Below are 24,930 nucleotides of genomic sequence, written 5' to 3'. Positions count from 1 at the left end.
TACATTTATGTGCCCATTCATGGGTCAGTTGTTTTTTGTTCCCTCTGGCCTTAAGAATTTGAGGTAAATATAGTATGCCACTCTTTCCTACCCTTGTCAAATGGCTGGATTAAGTATTGTAGTTGACTTTTCACTGGTAAGATTCTTCTTACTCCACATGGGTGTTAGTTCCCAGTTAACCTTCCAGTGGTATGAACCTCTTTCCAGGAATATTGGTATCTGGTGGCTGGATTTTGGATTACAGTTAACTTATTAACAGTATGCTCTTCATCCTACTCCTACATGGGTGTCAGTTTCCATTGGTATGTGTTGTGGATGTAGTTGACGTGGAATATACAATGTCATGTCCTAACCACTATGCACAAAGGATAGATAAAGTGTTGTATGTAGGCACTTGTATATAGTTTTTTTGAGGTAAATATAAAAAAAAAAGCCTGTTAGGTATTATATAATCATAATAAATAAATTAACAGTAAATCCTGTTAACCATGTGGTGGTCAAAGTATTCATACCATGATGTTTCACAAAATATCATTTGACATGGTACATATTTATTTTACTTTGCCTTAATGACTTAGTGATAAGTTTGTGATAGAGGAAAGTAAATACTGGAAAAATTACAGGGATGCTGGAAAAAATTGTAGATATGCATTTTAAAGGTTCTGTAGGTTGAGCAAGTATATGGAAACTGTAAGATGTACAAAGGTAATTTTGTGCTTCACATAAACAGTACATTTCACTCTGACTTTGTCAAAGTTGGAATCGGATTCACATTCTCAATTCAGATATGTATTTTAAGTACAAATAATTTTGTAACATGTCTAATTTTTTAATACAACAAACTTGAAAATTTTACTAATAACTTGCCCTATTCCATGTAGATACATGAAGTAAGTTCTATAATACTTGTTAGCTGTACGCAACTGTTTCATTTAAATTTAATATGAGAGTTAAGTATGTAGTGTTGAGTTTAGTATTTTGATAAAGAATAGTTGATTGTAGGTTTGCTTTCCTAACTGTTTATGAATCATTTGTTGTGAAGTTCAGTTCTTGTGAATTGATGTCACATTACTTGAACCTTTTTCATTTTTATTGTTGCTTTAAATGACTATTGTTAAATCATAACATCTCGTACTTTGAAGGTAGAAACATCTAGGCTTCGGTCAGCTAGTAGGTATGTAGGTGGCCATGTTAGTGAAAATGAAGGTAAAAGTGAAAAAGTAAAGTTTTTATCACAGCTTGTAATAACAGAGATAAAGAAGAATACTTTGTCTTGACAATTGTGTTCTACTAAAGATACTGAAATTGTCTATGTGGATTTTAATGAAAAGGAAACAATTAGTTTAAGCTCTGGAAACAGTTATGGTAACCAAGAGTTATTGTAGCATCTTTTAAGATATAATTATTGCATATTGTAATACCAGAGTAGAGAAGAAGGATTTGTTTTACAGAACAAAAACTGCAGCAGGTCCCATCTGGGGTGTTTGAGAATATTTTTATTTTATTTTGCCCCACTGTTAAAAATCAGGATAAGCTTGTCATGGAAGATTGGAGCTGTTTTATTAGAATGAGTTTGGATGATTTTACCTTTTACAGATCCAGTTTCAAAAATGTGCAGCTGAAGCAAAGAGGTGACAAAATGATATAGTATGGATAGATACTATCCAGTGACAGCTGGTGGTCGGTGTCCAGAAAGCATATTAAACATGCAGGCCTGTGCATGTGAATTTATAAATGTGTATACACACACACACACACACACACACACACACACACACACACACATACATATTGTTATCTGCTCACAGAAATAGGATAAATAACACCAAATATTTTTGATAATGGTGTAATTTAAAGGAAAGTAAGCTTAAGCATAAATCTAAATATAGGCTTGAATGTCCCTGTTTCAAGGTGGTGGAGATCTGTAAATCCTATGCCAAAAATATTGATGTGGGGGAAATGGTGGTACCCAAGGAAATCCACTTTCACAAGACAGGCACCAGTTAATCTACCTGTCCTGTATCCTATGTGAAAAGCAAGGACATAACATTATTACTCTGCCCTTTCCTTTGAAAACTAGTGTCATGTTGTTTGTGTTTGAGCACAGTTCATGTTTTATGGTGATATTGTTTTGTGTGAAGAGCAGAGATGAGTCTGTTTCCTATTTCTTCTAGTTTGTAGTACTTTGTGGCTAGTGTGTTTTGCTTATCTTTTAAAAGAGATAAGTTACTTGCTTTGTGTAAGCGAGCTACAAAAGTGAATTTTGGGAGCATTATGGCTGGTTTTAAAGCAGTTTTCCTGGTGTTGTAGTTTGTCAAGCATTCTTGGTGACATTCAGATGGTGACTTGACATTATTAAGCAAATGTAAGCTTTGTAGATGTGTATAATGCTACTAGCTTTGCATCCTTTGTTTGACTCTGCAATTAGTTTGAGGTAATTAATTTGTTTAGTAATGGTTGAATAGTTTTTTCATGTGCTCTGTTCATATAAGTCTTCTGCCAAAAATAATTCCAAAAAATTTGACTTTCAGGCATATATTTATTTTGACATTATTAGTTCTAACTCTTTCAAATTTTTGAAGTGTTTATTTAGACTTCTGAGGAAAATAATGTCCTGGGTTGTGATGAGATTTACATGACTTGCCAATCATTGTACCAGTTACTAATAACATTAAGAGATTTTTTGACCACTGTTAGTGAGTTTCTTGAGATGCTCCAAACAGCAATGTCATCTGCATGCTGAGAAAAATATGTGTAGGTGAGATCAGGGAAATGAATGTTGTTAACAAATATAATGTAAAGGAGTAAAGAGAGAACTGATCCCTGCATAATGTCTGTTATGATATTTATTGTTTGGGAAAGTATGTTCTTGACTTTAATTGCCACAGTGTGGTTAATTAGAATATGTGAAGTTCGTCTGATAAGGGAGCTGCTAATGTTCATAAATTGAAGTCTGTATTTTACTGCATGGTACCATATGCTATCAAAAGCTTTATGTACATCAAGGAAGACATCTACTATGGGTTGATCATTATCGAATAATTTAAGCACTGACTGTGAGTCAAGTTAAGTGGTCTGTGGTCTGTCTGTTTTTCCTGTAGAAGTTTTGCGTATTGGAGATCAGGTTATTTTATTCGCAAAGAAAACGAGCCTTTTTGTGATGGTTTGCCTAAACAACATAATAAATTGATAGGTCTGAAGTCGTTAAGGTTAAAGCTAATGTTAGTTGAACTTTTTGGGATAAATGTTATGATTGCTTTTTTCCACATGTCATGAAAATATGAAAGTGTCAGTTGCAATAGAAAGGTTTGTAAGATTAACTAGGTGCTTCAGTAAAGTATCAGATGCTTTTTTTCAGAATGATATTCATGTCTAGGAGCTGAGATGTTTTCAAGATTTGATACAAGTTTTATTACCCTTTGGTAATCTTATATTTAAGATGTCATTTTTGTTTTATTATTCAAGTTATTGATTGGAAATTTTGGTGTACATAGGCATGGATTTTCTTTTGTGTGGTTGTCTACAGTTTTATAGTTATTTTAAATGAATTTAATATAAGTTAAGTCTTTCAAAGATTTTTGTTAGTAATTTGCTGGAAGGTCAGCTTTTGCTGAGTCAGATTTGACTATGATGTTGTTGTGTTTGATGTGGTGGAACATGTTATTTCCTGTCATGAAAAATTTGAAGTTTTTCCAGAAAAATTTTGAATTGCTCTGTGCATTGTCAAGGCTTTTGTGAAAGACAATCCAGTTAGTTTCCTTGAGTATTTTGATGTTATTTTTTATATGAGCTTGAATTTTGTTTATTTTTGGTTTGATGGTCATTTTTTGTGTAGCTATAAACTGTTGCCCTAGGCATTTGCATTCCTAAAATAAGTGAGTGAATTTCAGGTGTAAGCATATAGTAATTGATTATGTGGGCTCTTGAAATAGTGTGGATAACTTATTCTGTTGTTCAAGTATGAGTTGTTCTGCATATATGTCTAGTTGAGCTTTGTTTTCTGCTTTTGTAAGTATGGGTGGAAATTGGGTGTTAACTAGTGCATTAAAACCTCTTCAGTTTGTGTTGGTGAAATTATACTTTAGGAAGGTCTGTTACTTTTGATAGAAGTGTTTTAAGCTGTAGTGTGAATGAGATTGGGAAGTCATCACTGGACATTTTTGGGTGAACTGTAAAGTTTCTGGCTTTAGTGAGGAAAGTGTGTGGTATGAAGATATAGTCTAAGACTTTGTATGTGCTATTTGGCATGTTATATCTAGTTGGTGTGTTTGTATTGACAACATATATATTGTTGCTTTCTAATAATTGCTGTACTGTTATTCCTCTACTGGTTGTTCTACTGCTGAAGTAGTTGGTATGGGGAGCATTTATATTGGAAATAATTATGGGTTTGGTGTTTTTGTTAATACATGGGGTAAGGTAACTTATGTCCAGTGTTTTTGATAGGAACTGTACCTTACGATAAAGGATATTATGTTTCTTGAAATGTAGATCAAACATTATGCTTTCATTTGTGATGGATCTTAAATTATCTTTTATAGACATACTGTTGACTATCTAATTTTAAAAAAGACAACAATACCTCTGTGGTTCTTGTTTGTATCAGCTGGAAGTAAGTAATACTGAAAACAAGGGAGAGATATTTTGGTTTATTCTGTGACCAGGGTTTCAGAGATGATAATTGTGTCTGCTTTAACATTGCTGTTTAGATTGAAGAGCTCTCACTTCTTGATATTGAAGCCACATTGGATGTTTATGTGAAGAATTTTTGTGTTGTACATGGAAATGTTGCTTTCTGCTTTCATGATTGAATATGCAGTATCATGTGGTGTAGCTTGAGGCTGGAGAGTCTGAAGTGGTCTTTTGCCACGTCAGTATGTGTTTACTGAGTGATTTCTTTGGTATCTAGGATCCCACCTTTAAGGGCTGGAATTTACAACTCTGTGAGGAAAGCTAGAAGGTTCATGGTGAATTCCAGAGTCTCTAAAAGCTGTTTATATGTTAATATGGTGCTGGTATATTGGGGACAGAGGTATTGGTGTGTGTTAAGGGATGCATTATGTGGGTATAAGATGTATTGTTTGCAGTACAGTTACAGATCTCGGAGACAGTCAAGTTAAGTGAATGTATAGTTTGAGTAGTAGGTGCTGGCTGAGCTACTTTTGTGAAGATAGTTGAGTTTGTGGGAGAGATGTTTTGGTGCGCTGTGTTGTCAGTTGGGTTCCGTAGTAAGTGAGCCAACTTGTGTGGACTTTTGACATACAGAAACATTTTTTGAAGCTCTGGATTCAGTTGTGGTAACCTACAAGGTAGCATAAGTGAATTTATCACTGACTGCATTGTGATAATAGCATAGAGAAGAAAAAATTTGTCTTGTCAGTTGGGTTCTAAAAATAACTGAACCATCCTGTGTGGACTTTTGATAGAAAGAGGTGATTATTTAAAGCTCTGGAAACAACTGTGGTGTCTGTCTGTTTGTTGTTGTAAGTCACAGATACCTGCTATAAACAATCCTGTCTCTACATAAAAATGTAAAACCTGACAATATTTTAAATATAATTGCACATTTTTATGTTTTACAAATTTATTGTGAACTAGGATTAAACTAGATGCCTTTAAAATTGACAGATCTCTTTGATTTATTGAATATATACAGTATATATCTACATTTAACTTTAATACCTTTATTATTTAAATTGCTGAAAATGAACAGCAAGTTTATTTTTCCAAGTAAGCTTACATTTTTCATCCCCCAAGTACTAGAATTTAAGTTGTATTGTTAAATTTATCATAACTGACAATTTTGTGTTTTCACCACAAGTTACTTTCTACTTTTTTAGCTTCTGTTTGCAGGCTGACAGTTATGTAGCTTTTATATATTTGGGTTTTATATTTTAAGTAGTTTAAGATATCTAAGCTCAGTTGATTAATGTTAAATTATACATTGTTTTTTATGCAGTTTACAGTAATTTATTGAATGAACTGGAAATAACATAAAGAGTGCTGTTTCATGAAAAAGTTAGTTTAGTTAATGCCCCTAAGTTTATTTAAAAACACAGTCAAAATTTGTGAATTAATCTTTTTGAACAAAATAACATTTCTGTTTTATTGAATTTATTTTTCACCAGAACTAATTATTCAGTGAATCATCTGTTCTTAGTTTATTTTCTTGTCAAACATAGTTTGTTAAATAATAACTTAGACATTTCAATTAAAAAAGAAGAATATCCAAGCATAAATGGACACTTACAAAAAACAAAACAAAAGTTAGCTGTGAGTATTCATAAAAATGTACATATAAATAAAAATATGAACTTATGAAATATCTTTACAACAAAAAAAACTAATATTTAACTGTATTGTTTAATGAATAAATAAACTTATTCAGATTCAAAGCTATTATCGCATTTCTATGTAAAATATGAGCTAAAACAAAGTAAGCATTACAAAATGAAAAAGAATCAAATATTTAGCTGTTAAAACATAAAGTAAGGTAATTATGAAATATAACAAATATGATGAACAGCACATATATATATATATATATATATATATATATATTTGTATACACTTCTGTGAGAAGTGTAATATATTTATTTTATTTAATATTTTATTCTTAAACATACTTTGTTTCATTCAGTACTGTGCTTGAATGCTGTACTGAATATGCATGTTTTATAAAAGATGTAATTATTTTGATATGTAAGTACAAGTGTGAAACACTCTAAGTTTATTTAAATGTTTAAAGTTATGTGAAAAGTTTAGACTAAAACATACAAAGTTTGAGTTGCTCTGTTAGAAAACTAAAAATATTTATTGTATAGCTCTAATATCTGATTTTGTCATTACAGAAATTCTTTCAAATTAAAATTTTTGAACAATTCAAAATAAGCAATGGCAAAAAGATCAGCAACACATAAGTGTACACAAGATACTTCTGAAGAGGATTCTGAACAAGAAGAAGCTCTCGAGCTGAGAAAAGTCATTAAGAAAACTAAAAAACAAAATGTTGAAAGTGATTTGGTAAGAATCATGTATATTTTAACCAGCTCATGGCAAGCTTAATGGTTAGCATATCATCTGTGAATCTGAGGATTGCAGATTGAATTGCATTGTCACAAATTCATGCTGTGTAGTTTAGGTCTGTGAATTAATTATAACTGATTACTAACTCTGGGATACTATAATTAAATAGTGAGATTTGATCATAATTGGGGATACCTAGCATATTTAGTTCTTGATTCTTTTGACAAATATTTGTACATAAAATACATACACTCCAGACAATCCCATCCAGTATACTAACTACCAAAACACACCTTCTTTCACATTACAGCCATCACTCAGTTTGTTGGCTTTCCTTACTTTACCCATCTAAGCATTGGCCTGAATTTTTTTTTTTTTACATGCTCCATTCTTTTATATCCCATTTAATGGCCCTTAGTAATATCTATCTTGTTACACACTCCACCTACCTCAGTGCACCCTCTATCCTGGTACTATATACAAGTACCGTATTCTGATAATATCAACAAAGCATTTGCTAACAGGTTTCTCTGTACTATAACTGTTGGAGATGCTTTGAAGGCACAGGAGATAGGAGAAACCTCTTTTGTTTCTGTGCTTCAAACAGTAATTTGGGATTCATGCCATATATCACCTTCCTGAATTACTCTTTCAAGGACCACGATGCATATGAATGTGACATGGACCCACATTGCATCAACTGCAATGGTTCTCACCCCTCTTACTTTTGTTCTTGTCCAAAATGGTTGGAGGAAAAAGAGGTGCAGCGTTTGAAAACGATACATAACATTAGTTATCCCGAGGCTCGGAAATTGCTGCCCACCACTCCATCTCGGACATATGCTGCTGCACTTCATTCCACAACTACAGTGGGAATGCAGACAGATCTCTCTGTGCCTCCAAGAGAATCGTTCTCAAAACAAATGAAAAGCCTTTTGACCTCCGTGGTTAAAAAGGTTGATGAATCGACTTCCACACCCATCTCTGTTCCTCCCATGATTTCCAATAAACCTCAAGATCCACATCCTTCAATTTCAAATACAGGCATTTCTTCTGATACATCTTTTTCTCCCACTCCACGAGGCAAAACAATCATTCGTTCACGTCCTCAGTCACTGGAATCTCCTTTTAATAACAAAGACCTGCCCACTCGACCCAGGGCAGGATCCATGGAGGTTGATAGACCTCCTCCGACTAAGGACAGTAAGGAAAAAAGACATGGTCGTAAACAGAAGGGTTCTCCAGCCACTTCACCTACCCGTTCTTAAAAATGGCCACCTTGATACAATGGAACTGTCAAGGTTTACGTTCTAATCTGGATGATATCAAAACACTGATTGCTTCCTACCATCCTGTTTGTCTTTTCCTACAAGAAACATTTCTCAAGCCTGCTGATACAGTCTCCATTCGGCAGTTTTCTCTGTACAGAAATGACAGGCTGTGTGATGTGATGAGTACATGGAGGGGTGGCACTATTGGTTGATCAACACGTGCCCACCCTGTCTTTGTCACTCAACACACCCTTGGAGGCCGTAGCAATCCGTGTTTCCTTGGGTCATACCATCACTGTTTGTTCTCTCTACCTGTCCTCTAGAGAGACATATGAGCAATCACACCTTGATGCTCTCGTTGAACAGTTGCCGTCTCCATTTCTAATCCTGGGGGATTTTAATGGACATCATCCCCTCTGGGGAAGTGCTGTTATTGGTGGGAGGGGTCGATCTGTAGAGAGTATGCTCTCTGATCACAATCTTTCTCTTTTCAATACTGGTTCTTCCACTTATTTTCATGCACCTAGTCAGTCCTTTACCGCTATTGATCTCTCGGTTTGCTCCCCTTCATTATTCTCCCATTTTTCATGGAGGGTTGACACTAATCCACTAGGCAGTGATCATTTTCCTATCCTTTTGAGAGAGACTAGCCGTGGTCAATGCCACCCTACCCGCGTACCCCAGTGGAAGCTGGATCAGGCAGACTGGTCCACTTTCACTGCTCTCGCAGAACTTGATCCTGCCATCGTAAATCAGCCATCACTAGACGACTGTGTGGCAGCAGAAACTGGCTGTATTATACTAGCAGCTGCTCAGTGTATTCCTAAAACCTCGACACGTTTTCCACGATATCCTCGTCAGTGGTGGAATCCTGCCTGCCACTTAGCATGGAAGGCTCAAAAACGGGCTTGAAATACTTTTCGTAGATATCCCACACTTTCAAACCGTGTCGTTTTCCAACGGGCCCGTGCACATGCTAAGTGTGTAAGACGTCAAAGCCAGAAGAAATCTTGGATTAAGTTCACAACTAGCATATCTTCTACCACCAGTTCCAAGATCATATGGGACAGAATTTAAAAAGTTAATGGGCACTACAATTCTGTGCCGCTCTCGATCTTACTCTCTGATGGTCAGGAGGTGGCTGATGTCCGGAGCATCACTGATACTCTAGGTGAAAGCTTTTGCTGGGTATCTAGCACTTCTGCTTGTTCCTCCACCTTCTTGGCCATCAAGACTCGGGCAGAGCGTTCACCTCTTTCCTTTCGAACTGACTGTTTCTTTGACTATAATTGTCTCTTTACACTGGTGGAACTGAAAATGGCCCTTCATCGGTCTGCCGGTACATCTGTTAAACCTGATGATGTTCATTATGACATGCTGCACCATCTATCTCCTGCTTCTCTTGATGTCCTTCTGATCGTCTTTAACCGGATCTGGCAGGAGAATGTTTTTCTTGATGCCTGCTGCCAGGCTATTATTTTACATTTCTCTAAGCCAGGGAAAGATCCCAAGATTCCTTCAAACTACCATCCAATTGCTTTGATGAGCTGTCTCTGTAAGACCTTAGAAAGGATGATTAATGCTCGTCTTGTTTGGTTCTTTGAATCAAACAACCTCCTCTTGCCCACCCAGTGTAGGCTCCGATGACAGCACTCCACCACAGACCACCTAATTCGTCTTGAAACATCTATCAGAGAAGCTTTTCTCAAACGCCAACATCTTATATCAATATTCTTTGACATTGAGAAGGCTTATGTCACAACATGGAGGTATGGCATTTTGCGAGACCTCCATACATATGGGTTACGTGGCCATTTACCCATGTTTATTAAAAAATTTTTAATGGACAGGAGATTCCAAGTTCATGTGGGTTCTACATTTTCCCGTTCTTTTGTACAGGAACTTGGAGTCCCTCAAGGCTGTGTTTTGAGTGTCAAACTTTTCAGTATAAAGATAAATGCCATCACTGAACAACTCCCTCTCACTATTACCAATGGGCTGTATGTCGACGACTTTCACATCTCATGTCAGTTGTCGAACATGAGATATATTGAGCGGCAACTACAAACTACCCTCAATCGTGTTCTGAAGTGGACTGTGATGAACGGCTTTACTTTCTCTCTCTCTAAAACCGTATGCATGCACTTTTGCCGTCAACGGGGTATCCACCCTGATCCTGAACTTCATATCGGTGAAGTTTTGCTGCCAGTGGTCCCGGAGACCAAGTTCTTGGGGCTTATCTTTGATCGTAAGCTGACCTTTATACCACACTTAAAGCAGCTTTGGGTCAAATGCACAAGAGCACTGAACATCCTCTGTGTCCTCTCTTCTACCAGTTGGGGAGCAGATCAATCTTCGATGTTAAAGGTATATTGTGCTCTTATTCGATCAAAACTCGACTATGGATCAATGGTCTATGGCTCTGCCAGACCCTCGGCCTTAAAGATGCTGGACCCCATTCATCACCAAGGACTTTGACTCTGCACTGGGGCTTTCTGTATCTTTCCAGTTTAAAGCTTGTACGTTGAATCTCATGAACTTTCTCTGCACCTTCGGCGTTTGAAACTATCTTTACAATATACTTCGAAACTTCGTTTCTTAACAAAGCATCCCACTTGGGGATATGTTTTCCTTCCTCGGTTGGCCGTACTTTTTCAGAACAGATGATCTGTCATTGCTCCATTTGGCCTTCGCATCCGGGTGCAATTGGATGAATAGGGTCTGTCCTTGGATAGCATTGCAGATTCTACAGGTCAGCCCATCCCACCATGGCTTATTACAGCCCCCAAATGTGACCTTTCTTTCAGTCATATAAAAAAGGCAGATACTCCAGATTGGAAGTACCGTCTTTTATTTAATGAACATCTTTCGAACACTCATTCAGTTCCCATTTATACAGATGGTTCCAAATCAGGTGGGCTCTGCTATGGTTTTCTGTGGTTCAGTAGTTGCACGCAGTATCCCCTCTACAGCTTCTGTGTTCACTGCTGAACTGTATGCCATATCTCTTGCCCTGGATCATATTGCAGCTGAGCAGTACTCCAACTGCACTATTTTTACTGATTCGCTTAGTTCTATACTTGCCTTGGAATTGCTACACGTTAGCTCACATCCTATTCTCGCTACTATTTGAAACCGACTGGCCCATTTCTCATTAGCAGCTACTTCAATCCAGTTTTTCTGGATACCAGGCCATGTTGGTATTCGTGGGAACGAACTTGCAGACACGGGAGCTAAATCTATCTGCTCCGGCACTATCACCCCTGTGCCTATTCTGTGGACTGTGGTCTTGTCTTCAAGGCTTGGCTCCATGCCAGCTTGCAGTCCACTTGGAGTGAGCAACGCGACAACAAGCTTTTTCAAATCAAACCCTATATTGGACTTTGGCCATCTACCTTCCGTAAAGTTCGGAAGAAGGAAGTTGTTCTAACTAGACTACGCATTGGTCACAGTTTTTTTAACTCATCGTTTTCTTTTATCTGGAACTGATGCACCAATGTGTAGTTTGTGTGACACTCATTTCACTATCAGCCACGTTTTACTTTCTTGCCATTGTTACAATTCTCAACGACGGCAATATTTTAAACATATTTTTTCCCAGGGTCTATCTGTAACATTGGACAGTGTTATTGGTGATAGTGGCACTGTCCACCTTGATAACGTTTTAATTTTTTAACGGCCATTAATCTTTTTAATCTCATTTAAGTGTTGCACTTTTTGTTCCTTTTTTACAGTTTTATTCTCTCTCATTCAATTTGACATTGGAAAATGGCCAGAACATTAAATAACTCAACACCAGGACTGGAAAGGCCAACTTCAGGTGACTAACGCTGCTGTTTGAACTATCCGTTTGAACTACTCATTAGTCATCCTGGCGAGTTGTTATTACACTTTTGCTGCATGTCATTTCACACTTTTACTACTTTACCTTTTAATACTGGCCATAATGACACATAACCCAGAACCAGGACTGGAAAGACCAACTTCAGGTGAGTGATGGTGGTTCTTATACTTACCTGTTAGTCTTCCTGGCAGGTTATGATCATTACCATTCTGCTACAGGTAGTCCTTTACAACTTTGTAGACTGGATGTCAACATTGGTTTTTATGCCATTTTCTGTTTTCATTGCTGGTTTGTTTTTACCTTCATTTACTTTTACAAATTTTACTCCATTTTCTTGACTTTTATCTTTTTACTGGACATTTGGCTACTCATTATTACAATTTTGCTGTGTGTCTTTTAAAACTTCTATTCTTTTACATTTTGATAATGGCTGCTATGACACATAACCCCGGAACCAGGACTGGAAAGGCCAACTTCAGGTGACTGATGGTGGTTCTTGAACTTACCTGTTAGTCTTGGTGGCGGGTTATGTTCATTACCATTTTGCTAGAGTAACTACTTTTCAACTTCTTTTACTCTGCTTTCTCTCTTAATGTTGTAGGCTAGGTGTCAACATTGGTTTTATACTTTTTTGTTTTACCTTCATTTCCTTATATGTATTTTACTACATTTACTTTATTTTTACCGGAGGTTTGGCGCAGATAGCCTAGCTGCTTTATGCCATAAAACACTAAATCAATCAATCAATCAATTTTATACACCTAGTCAGTCCTTTGCTGCTATTGATCTCTCAATTTGTTCCCCTTCACTATTCTCCCATTTTTCATGGAAGAATAACAATAATCTACAAGACAGTGATCATTTTCCTATAATTTTGAGAGAGACTGGCTGTGGGTGATGCCACCAGACCCACATGCCCTGGTGGAAGCTGGATTAAGCAAACTGGCCCTCATTCACTGCCCTCACAGAACTTGATCTTGCCATTGTCTGTAAGCCATCAGAAGATGACTGTGTAATAGCAGTAACTGACTGTATTATACAAGCAGCTGCTTAATGTGTTCCTAAAACCTTGACACTTTTTCCATGATATCCTCATCCATGGTGGAATCCTGCCTGCCACATGGCACAGAAGGCTCAAAATCAGTCCTGGATACTTTTCGTAGGGACCCCACACTTTCACATCTCATTGCTTTCTGGTTGGCCCATCCAAATGCTCAGTGGGTAACACATCAAAGCCAGAAGGAATCATGGATTAAGTTCACAGCCAGCATAGCTACTACCAACAATTCCAAAGTCACATGCGACAAGATTTGAAATGTCAGTGGGCAATATAATTCTGTCCCTCTCTTGATCTTGCTCTCTGATGACGAGGAAGTAGCTGGTACCCGATGCATCGTCAATACTCTTGGTGAAAGCTCTTGTTGGGTACCTGGCACTTTTGCTTCTTCCTCCACCTTTTTAGCCATCAAGACTCGGGCAGAGCGATCACCTCTTTTCTTTCGAGCTGATTGTCTCTATATCTATAATCGTCATTTACACTGGTGGGATTCAAACTGGCCCTTCATAGGTCTGGCAGTGCATTGGTTGGACCTGGTGATGTACTGTATGAAATGTTGCACTATCTATCTCCTGCTTCTCTTGCTATCCTTCTGATTGTTTTTAACTGGATCTGGGAGGAGAATGTTTTTCCTGATGCCTGGTGGAAAGCTATTGTCCTACCTTTCTCTAAGCTTGGGAAGGATCCTAAGATTCCTTCAAACTACCATCCAGTTGCTTTGATGAGCTGTCTCTGTAAGATCTTAGAGAGGATGGTTAATGCTTGTCTTGTTTGGTTTCTTGAATCAAACAACCTCCTCTTGCCCACCCAGTGCGAGTTCCAACGACAACGCTTCACTGTGGACCACCTGATTCGACTTGAAATGTCAATCAGAGAAGCCTTTCTCAAATGACATCTTGTATCAATATTCTTTAACATTGAGAGACTTGTGATACAATATGGAGGTATGGCATTTTGCGAGACCTCCATATATATGGGTTACATGGCTATTTGCCCATTTTTAATGGACAGGAGATTCTAAGTTTCTGTGGGTTTGACACTTTTTAAATTGTCACATTTTTCCATTATAAAAATTAATGCCATATCTGAAGAACTCCCTCTTACTCTTGCTAATGTGCTCTATATCGAAGATTTTCACATCTAATGCCATTCATCATGAGGTATATTGAGCAGCAGCAACAGACTGCCCTCAATGATTTACTGAAGTGGACCATAGTAAATGGCTTTATCTTCTCTCTCTCTAAAACCATTTGCATGCACTTTTGCCACTCTGATCCTGAACTTTGTATTGGTGTTTATGCTGCCTATGGTCCCTGAGACAAAGTTCTTGGGGTTTATCTTTGATCATAATCTGATCTTTATACCACACATCAAGCACTTACAGGTCAAATGTACAAGAGGACTGAACATCCTCCATGTCCTCTCTTCCACCACTTGGGGAGTGGACAGATGTTCTTTGCTAAAGATATATTGTGCATTTATTCGATCAAAACTCAACGATGGGTAACTGGACTATGGCTCTGCCAGGACCTTGGCCTTAAAGATGCTAGACCCCATTCATCATCAAGGACTTTGGCTCTGCATTGGGGCTTTCTGCACTTCCCCAGTTCAGAGCTTACACATAGAGTCTCATGAACCTTCTTTGCACCTCTGGTGTTTACAACTATCTTTTACTGTATGCTTTCAAACTTTGTTTGTTACCAAAGCATCCCACCTGGGGTTGTGTTTTCCTTCCTTGGTAGGCCATACTTTTTCTGAACAGATGATCTCCCATTACTCCTTTTGGCCTTCGTATCCAGCCACAGTTGGATGAATTGCGTCTGTCCTTGGATAACATTGCTGTATCTACTTGTCAGCCCATCCTACCATGGCTTCTTACAGTCCTCATATGTAACCTATCTTTAAGTCATCTGAGAAAAGCAGACACTCCCCATTGAAAATACTGTTTGTTATTTGCTGAACACCTTTTGAACCATCCTTCCATCTCTATTTAAACAGATGGTATGAAATCGGGTGGTTGCATGCAGAATCCCCTCTACAGTTTCTGTGTTAATTGCTGAACTGTATGCCATTTCTCTTTCCCTGGATCACATAGAAACTAGCAGTACTCAAATTACACTGTTTATGCTGACTCGCTTAGTTCTCTACTGGCCCTGGAATTGCTTCACGTTAGTTCATACCCTGTTGTCACCAATATTCAAAATCGACTGTCCCATTTCACTTTAACATCTACTTCTATCCAGTTTTTCTGGATACTGGGCCACGTTAGTATTCTTTAGAATGAGCTCACTGACATCGCAGTGAAATATATCTGCTCTGGCACTATCACTGCTGTGCCTGTTCCATACATGGACTGTGATCCTTTATTCAAGGCTCAGCTCCATGCTAGTTAGCAGTCGACTTGGAGTTAGCATTGTGAAAACAAGCTTTTCCAAATAAATCCCTATATTGGACTTTGGATGTCTGGCTTCCATAAGGATTGGAAAGAGGAAGTTGTTCTAACTAGACTATGCATTGATAACAGTTTCTTATTTGATTATTTCCTTTTATCTGGGACTGATGCACCAGTGTATTGTCTGTGTAACACTCAGGTCACAGTAAGCAACATTTTACTTTCTTGCCATTATCATGACTCTCAATGACAGCACCATTTTAAACATATTTTGCCCCAAGGTTTAACCATAACGTTCGACAGTGTTATTGGTGATGGTGATACTGTCCACCTTTGAAATGTTTTTAGTTTTTTAAAGGCCATTAATTTTTTTATTGCTTTTTAAGCTTTTTAATTTATACATTAGACCTTTTTAATGTAATTTCTTTTTAAGAATCAAAGTCCATCTGGTTCGATTTGAAATTAGAAAATGGCAGTAACATCAAATAATTCAAAACCAGGACTGGAAAGGCCAACTTCAGGTGACTAATGCTACTGTTTGAACTACCCGTTAGTCATTCTAGCAAGTTATAATTAAAATTTTGCTGCAAGTCTTTTAAAATGTTTATTACTTTACTTTCTGAAAATGGCCATAACGTCAAATAACTGGGAACCAGGACTGAAAAGGCCAACTTCAGGTGGCTGACAGTGGTTTTTTTTTTTAAATTACCTGTTAGTCTTTCTGGTGAGTTATGATGATTACAGTTATGCTACAGAAAGTCCTTTACAACTTGTATTACTGTAGTATTTTTATATTACTGCTGTAGACTGGTTGTAAACATTGGTTTTAATGTTATTTATGTTGTTGTTTTTTAACTTTGTTTTGTTTTACCCTAATTTCCTTTTGTGAATTTTACTAAATTTACTTTCAGTTGAAATTACCCATGACTTTATTTGTAGTGATGACCTTATATATTCAGTCCAGTGGTGTTTCTTCAGACGTGTTCTCATGGGCATTTTGAGATAATTTAAATTCACTTTTTCCAATGTTTTATTTTATTTTGTCAGCTTCTCAGAAAACCAAATTGGGACCAACCAACTCCATTTTCTTTTCTTCAGTTGGTAAATTAAGTGTGTGATGTTTCGAGTTTCTTCCTGGTTGCTTTTTTATCTGCACCTCCCTTAATGGTGAAAAGGCCTGAGGGTGAACACTTAGTTTTTTCTTCATCCCTTATATTTCAGTTCATGCACAGAGGTTTACTGCTCATTACATTAAGGAACAGCTATATCTTGTCCACCCTTTTAGTTGGAACAGCATGCTTTAGCCTGTCACTTCCAGGTGAATGCAAATTTAGACTTTCAAAGAATAGACCCACTCCTGAGAATTTGGGGCTCAGAAATAGAGTTTGTAGTAACCATTAATAGATCAAACTTTTCTAGGATAAATCTGATTCTAATTACACTGCTAAGATGTATATCTTCTCTCCAACTTTTGTTGGAACTTCATGGCAATCACCACATCAATTTGATGACAAATTGTGATCACTGTTAACATCTACTTTGGTTTGATTGTCAGCTTCTACACATTTTCCAGTCTCTTGGCTGGTATGTTACCAAGATTTGTGTGGTAGAAATTCGTTGTTGGAGGGTGTTTATCTACTGGCTGCCATTTTTCTTGAGTTACATTAGGCTTCCTTTCTCCTACCCTTGATTTTTTGTGACTATTTCAGAGGGTTTGGAATTGAGGTTTGATGTAACCCATCCTTGTCATTTTTGGCTTCTCAACTTTCTTTGGTTTTTTCAGGGAGCCATAGTTCCACCCATGTTTGAATGTCCTGACATCAGCCACTCAGTCCATCAGTACCTGGAAGCAAATCCATCCATATTCACAAGGTTCTTCCAGCCATGATGCTGCTGTATGCTTTTGGGGCCTCTATGGGCTCATCTCCAAGAATTTCTGAATGTGTGGAGAACCCTAGAGCCATGGGTATTACAGATTCATGCATCAAGAGTAGTCATTCAGTACACATCTTCGCCACCATTATCCACCCAACCTCTAGTATTTCTTCCTCTCCCAGATCCTCAGATTTTGGAACTTTGCTCCAGACTATCAAATTTGTTAGCCAAGAAGGCAGTGGAGAGAATCATCACAGTTCTTCCAGTATTTTATTCCCATCTGTTTGTTGTACCTAAGAAGACAGGAGATTGGCATCATTCTTTCTTTTCGGGTAAATTAATAGATCCTTTAAGATTCACAATGGAGTCATTCCTCAATCTACTTTGACAATTTTTATGAGGACTGTGGATAATGAAGTTTGTTGCCAATGTCTGTCTGTCCACAATGGTCAGGTGCTGCAGTTCACAGCTCTATGTTTTGGACTAACATTGGCATCGTATGTGTTTTGCCAAATCATACGGATAACTGGTTACTGCTGGCACCATCTTTTCTGTTGGCAAGATGTCACACCCACATTCTACTTTCAGGAGCAACCAAGGCATGCTTTATTATCAGAGGTAAGAAATCAGTTGTCACTCCACCACAATATAATATTCATCTGTTTGGATGTCTTTCTCAACATACATCTAAGTCATGCTCAGCCATTTCCCATCTGGATTCATACTACATCCTCCCCATGTAATTTCTGTTATTCATTCCAAACAACCATTTCAGTTATCTAACTGGGATTTTAAGGTAATATTACATGCCTTTTCTCAACATCTGTTTGAGTCCTTAGACTCATTCACCATGTATCACCTTTCCTTTAAGGTTTATTTTTATTGCTGCTAGAAATCTAATCTTCTGTTGGCATGTTCGAAATCTGTACTAGCCTGCAGACATCTCAGGTTGGAATTGTTTGAGCTGCATGTGCATAGGACAGTTTATCATTCTACTTATATTCTTCTATTACCTAAGCCAGGGAAAGGAATAAGTCATTTTCACCAATTCAGCTGACTGCTATTTCTCACCTCTATGACCAATCGGATCCAAGTTGTTTGTTATGTTGAGTGAGGGCCTTGAAGTGTTAGGTTGCCAGCACTATTGTCTTTTGAAACGTTAGTCAACAACTTTTTATATGTTGATATCCATCAGTTTTCCAGGATTTATTTCCATTTACTTTGTTGAGGTGGGTATGAAAATTGATCCATATTTCTTCTTTTCGGCTTTCTTCAGACGTGAGAAGACTTCTGAGAGTCACATCTCATTATATTCCATTATATTTCTAAGTTCTTAATGGTTCAGTTGAATTGCCCATTAGAGGACATTGTGAGAGCTGGGCTGGACCTTTTTTAGTGCTTTTAATCACACATTATTTGCAAGATCTGAATATCGTTCTTTGAGGGTTTTCTACTATCCCTTGTAGCTATCTTAATCACATTCAGTAGATTATAAGGATATATGAGTATCTTCATTACTAATATTGTCTCCTCTTTACTTCTCAGGGTCTCTTACCTCTTTTTCATAGGATCCCACTTTGTGGCAAGTGTTATCCATGCAGGATAACCAATTCCACACAAGCAACCATTCAATTGCAACAGGCTCTGTAGAAATGAGATATTCCATAAGACTGCCTAGGTGTAGACTGGGTAATATCACTGTACTATGCTGGACCACCACTCATGGACCATCATGAGAAAAGCGTAAGGGGATCCTACCAGTCATTGGATTGAATAGATTGGGGTAAGTTTGCTTTTAAAACCTATTGCTTTGTTTCCAGAGCATTCTTCCTCAGGTCAGTGATCAGAAGTTACTCCTCCAGAGTGTTCAAATGAATTTCCTCTACTCTTGGAAAAGAGGGTGAAGTTGGGAGTTCTATGTGGAAACATGGGTGTGTTGTTTTTTTTACTTGTAACTTGAGTTTGGTTTTCACATATCAGTACCTGTGGGCCTTATTTTTGATCAGTATTGGTTCATTGTCTTCTTGTAATTCTGGTCCCATCCTTGGTTCTTGGTTGAGCACGGTTTCTTCCATGTCCTCCCTGTAATTATGGGGAAAAGTGCAATTTATCTTTCTCATGTGGTTTAGGAGTGAGGATGAATTTTCATAATTGCAGACCAGGTGAGCTGTGTTTTCTCAGGTTGAGTATGGTATACAGATTTGTTTATTTTAATGTTGCTTACTTTTTCACCATGATTCCAAATGCTCGTAATATGCCACTTTCTAGCTACAGATCGGGATCCATTTATATATATATGTAGTCCATATGTGCTAGCCACCAATGTGGGATTTAGGGGTTATGGCTGTATAATTCCAACTCTGAACTGCAGAACTTTGGCTGTCTGGTTTGGTCTAGACAATAGTGGTGATGGATCAAATTCAACCCATAGAGCATGAATTAGGTTCCAGGTGAAAAGTATGTGTGTTCTGATTTTAGTGGAGTTCTCCCATTAAAGTGATAATCTTCTACTGCCATTACTAGCCCTTCACCTTATCATGAGAGTAACATTTTCCTAAATCAAAAATGTATTTCCAGTAATACTTAACTTCTTTCCCACTCTCCCACCTTTCCTCCCCACTGAGAGCCAGTTTTAGAGACTGTGGATTGAGTCAGTCTTGAAAAATTCATAATATTGTGTGAATAAGGTGCTTATGTACATTTCTGGGATAGAGGGTGCATTGATGTATGGGGGAATGTCATGAGATAGATGTTGTGGAGAGTAAAAAGCTGAAGCAAGAGAAGAAGAATCACACCAATGCTTAGATGGGCAAAGGAAGGAAACCTTAACAGAAGTATTGATAGAAATACATTTCCAGTGTAACATTTTCTTAATTTCTAAAAATGATTTACTAAAGTCCAGCCTTTATCACTTATATGTTTATTAAGTCTTCTCTTAAACAGTGGCCATCATCAGTTGATGGCCTACAACATTCCCACTGTTTAAGGGTTAAACTCTTTTACATTAACTGTGTCTACTTCCTCTGAAGACAGCTCATTCCAAAAGTCACTCATTATGTTAGAAAGGTAAAAGCTATTTCAGCAGAAGATAACTGATACCTGGCCAGAATTTTTACATATTCTCACTACTTGTCCTCCCCCAGAGTATACAAACTTGTATTTCCCTAGTTGTAGCTTTGATATGATTTTTCACCTTGTCTGCCAATGTAATATATTCTGCAGGTGTCCATACAGTCAATTTAAAATTCTTAACTTTATCATGCATTTCTTTAATTTCATCGCTCTAAATTCTTTGTGAGCCAACCTAGATTTTACTTGTAGCCTTTTTTTTAAGAATAAATTTGCATGTCTTGAATATTTAAGAACTTATTTTTAAAAAAAAGATTCACTTTTGATTTAATTCAATTACCCATTTATAGCAGATGATTCTTGTCTCATTGCTTCAAATTTTGTTATTAATTTGAAATGAAATTCTTGTTATTGCTTACCTCTGTACACAGCAAAATATCAAATCTACTTTGGAAATGACCACTTGGACCTAGGTGTTTCCTTGTTTCAACCCTGTTAAGCATTTTTGTATCAGAAGTTAATAACAAATCTTAAGTGGCATTGTTTTTAGTAAGTTTTTTAACGAAGTGTTGAAGAAAATCATCCTGAACAGTTTCTAAAAACCTAACTCCCTTACAATTTGACCCTAACAGTTCCCAGTCTACATGTGTAAAATTAAAATCTCCAATAATTATAATCTTGTTGAATTTTTTTTATCTTATTGCACAGTTTATCATTAATTTCATCAGTTATCTCTAGTGGTTTGAAAAAAATTTGTAACTTAAAGCCTTCTCCCATTATAACCACTAACAGAAAACTTAAACAGATTCAACCTCATTGCTGTTAGCTTTGATATCCTCAATGTTGTAATAGATATAATTCACATTTTACATGCAAGGCCATTTTCACCCCTCTTTCTACTAATAGGTTGTCCAGAAATAAATGTCATTTTTGAACTGTGAAGTTTGGAAAAGTTATAAAAGATGCTTTAATCAAAGTAAGCACCATTTGCTTCAACACACTTTTGCCAACATTACAATGCTGTTTATCACCTGCTATAGAAATCAGAGTTTCTATGCTTAATGAACTCCCTGAAAATTTACATGTTGTTTAAAAAGTTGTCAAAGTGCTTGAAGAAATGTGAATCTATAGAGGAAAGATCTGGGGAATAAGGTGGATGAGGAAGAAACTTGATTTCCAATTCATTCAATTTTTGGAGTGTCATCCTTGAAAGGTCTCAACACCGATTTTGTTAACCTTCAGTCAGCTCATGCGGAACTCACTTATTCAACTTTTTCATCTTTCCAGTTGCACTCAGGTGGTTGGCAATGCTCAATTTGCTTGTGCCTAGTTTTTGTGCAAGTTCACATACTGTTGTGCGAGGGTCTGTCTCAACTGCTTCCCTTAATGTGTTTTTATCTAAGTGTGGTTTTTTTCCATGACTTTCGTGATCTTCAAGACTTTCATTTCCATGTCAAAATCTTTGGAACCAATGCTAAATTGTGCATTCAGTAACAGATCCATGGCTGAATGGCTGGTTGATGTTTAGTTTCAGTAGGTTTTTGTCCAAGTTTGAAGTCGTAGAGGAAAATCAGACAAAAGTCTTTCTTGCCCATGTGCCCTTGGGGGTTGCAAAACTTACTCTGAGTAGAGTTGAAACAGCAAGCAATTAAGACACCTTGTAAGCAACAAATGTTGGATTAAACTAACCAACCAATGATAAGTTACTCAATATTCAGCTTCTAAATGTCATCATGAGAATTCTGATGTATATTTCTGGACAGTCTAATACTTTATCTCTAAGAACCTGTATTTCAAAGAAATTGTCATCAAAGTTGTTTACATTTAACCAGGTTTCAGTTTTTAAAGTATAAATGCAATGTTCTAGCATTTCACGTGTCTTATTTAGAGAAGTTTTGTAATTATTTTATTACATGTGTAAAATATAAGTTTAAAATATTTAAATGGATCAGGTGAGAGATGAGCTAGGTTCTATTGTTAGCCTGCCAGAGTTTGGATATAAAGTTCAATAGTTCACATTCTTTTACTGCCAAAAATGCTAATATATTTATACATATGTAGACACATAACACACTGTATGGGCATTTTGCTTCATTATTTAGTTCTTTTTTTCTCCTTTGATATATAGTTTAGAGTTTATAGAAACAAAAGTATTTTCCAAAATTATTTTTCATGGGTAGTTTTTTTGTGTTTTTTTGGTACAGTAATATTGTCAACTTTGTAAACATGGGCATGTATAACAAAGAAAGTCAACTGATTTTTCTCACTAAATTAGTATGCCATAAACACTACCAATTCATTGGTAAAAAAATAATTAAAAGAAAAAAAGTAAGTACTTCAGTATTTGAATAATCTTGGGAAATTTTGAAAATTTCCCATGAAAGAATTGCAAAACAATTACCCACAGAACAGTCAGGGGCTGGGGCTAAATTTCAATACTGGAACTATTATATTATGTCTAAAAACTAAGGTAAAATAATAGTGTTTCTTAATAGCAGTTGGTACATTTGGTATGATTTCAATGAATTTGTCACAAACAGTTGAGGATAAACTGGTGACTTAATTTGTCACTTAATTTTAAGAAATTCTGAACTTTATATTGGTTGAAAAATCACTCTTCTCAACATCTCTTCAACCCATCATATACTTCTCTTCCTTTTTCTTGATCTTTGAACTTTATGACTGGCATCCTTTTTCTGTATATTTTGGGAAATGAATCTTGTAATTCCAGCATAAATGTCTTGAGACATTTTAACAGGTGAGAAGCTGTACTAACATTTATTTGGGAGTTCTGTAATGAATGGCTTGTCTTGTGAAACCTCTCCAGAATAATCCACCATAATTCCTGTCTTATACTTGTTTCTAGTTGTTATAATTGTAATGTAATATTTCCTGATTCTAAGTGCATTTGAGGCTTTTCAGAAGCATCATCTGTGATAGAAATGAGGACTTGTATTATGACTTACACTATTAAACATTCACTAAACAGAGATTCTGGATTAAAGGTGGCTACTTGTGGCTACCATTGGATGAATCTACAGGAAATCTCTCCTCCAATCAGAAACAGTAATAATTCTACCAATCATAACACACTCGTCCACAATCCACCAGGACACTATTAAAGACCAACAACACGTTACACACACACTGATCTGAAGACGAAAGGCAGAAGACTTTCGAAACGTCATCCTCTACACTTGTCTCCACAACAGGCAGTTGCCATCCATTCTACAAAGTTTCATCAGTTTTATATTGTTTGGTCACTATATTCAGTGGACAATAAGCTTCAGAAGCTATAATTGTGATGAACAGTTATTAATCTGAAAATATAGAATTTGACCAGTAACATTATAGATTTTGAACGTTACAAATCATTTAACTTCAGTGAATTAATTTCAGACATATGCATTTTTACAAGGACATTAAATTTCTTCATTAGTAAAAAAAGCCAGCTTATAAGCAGTGTGAGGCAACCAAGCTAGCTATCTCATCCAGTACATAATAATATCAGCACAGAATAAATTTGGTTGTTGTAGACCTGGACCATCAATGAAATAATCAGTTCTAGATCAGATAGAAGACTTAGTATAGTTTGTTTATAAAATTCTTATATATAAACCAATATTTTTAATAATTATTTGAAATGACAATTTTTATAAATTGTTGTGTGTGTATATTAAAAAATATATTTGTGTTAAGAAAGAAAATTGCATGTATTATTAATCTTGTTGGCAAATATCTTAAATTTAATACATATTGTCATTTAATTAATTTTTAAGTTCAAATTTACAGTTATTTGAAATAAATAGGAGACTCATCTGGAATAAATTATAATACATAACATGAGAAAATAATGAATACATAATGTAAATTATGAAACATTATCATATAAAAGCATAATAATAGTGTGCATTTGCATCGACACTGGGCTGTATGAATGTATGAATCAAGCAACAGTTGTTACCTCTTAGAATGGTTTAGTAATCAACCAACCCATTTCAAAACCATGTAGAACTGTACAAATTCAAAGCTTCATACTTAATGGAAAATGTTGAATTTACCTAAAATGACTTGTGACAACCACATGGCTGGCCATTCTCATGGACTGTGGTTAAGATCATAATCTCTAGATATCATCTACTAAGGAAAGGAAAGAAATTGCTGTCATAGACATGCTAGCACAATGTATGGTGCTGCAATAAAATTCCTGCAGGTGGAGCTTATATTATCTAGTAGAAAATAACATCAAAATTTTGAAGATTCCTACATTGAAACAGGTAGAAAATTCATTGCATGCCTGCATACCACAAAGTATCTCTATTTATAAATGTTAAAAAATAACCTTGAACTTTTTCCCACATGATTTTTTTTCCTAATTTTTTGACTGTACTTTTAA

The 24,930-nt window shown here is 36.4% G+C and overlaps 1 protein-coding gene across 3 annotated transcripts in view; it reads left to right on the top strand.

Annotated features, from left to right (window-relative positions):
* Nucleotides 1–24,930, top strand: part of LOC143234974 (nuclear pore complex protein Nup50-like) — a 59,785-nt gene that overhangs the window by 9,716 nt on the left and 25,139 nt on the right. For 2 of the 3 annotated variants that reach the window (XM_076472672.1, XM_076472674.1), the window contains exon 2: nt 6,852–7,023. The exons of the other annotated variant lie outside the window; for it this stretch is intronic. The gene's annotated coding sequence lies outside the window, so the exon portion shown is untranslated. The remainder of the gene's footprint in view (nt 1–6,851; nt 7,024–24,930) is intronic. 3 annotated transcript variants of the gene reach the window in all.

This window comes from Tachypleus tridentatus, chromosome 12 (genome assembly GCF_004210375.1).
Source record: "Tachypleus tridentatus isolate NWPU-2018 chromosome 12, ASM421037v1, whole genome shotgun sequence".
Classification (NCBI taxonomy): Eukaryota; Metazoa; Arthropoda; class Merostomata; order Xiphosura; family Limulidae; genus Tachypleus; species Tachypleus tridentatus.
This window is presented reverse-complemented; position numbering and strand designations above follow the sequence as displayed.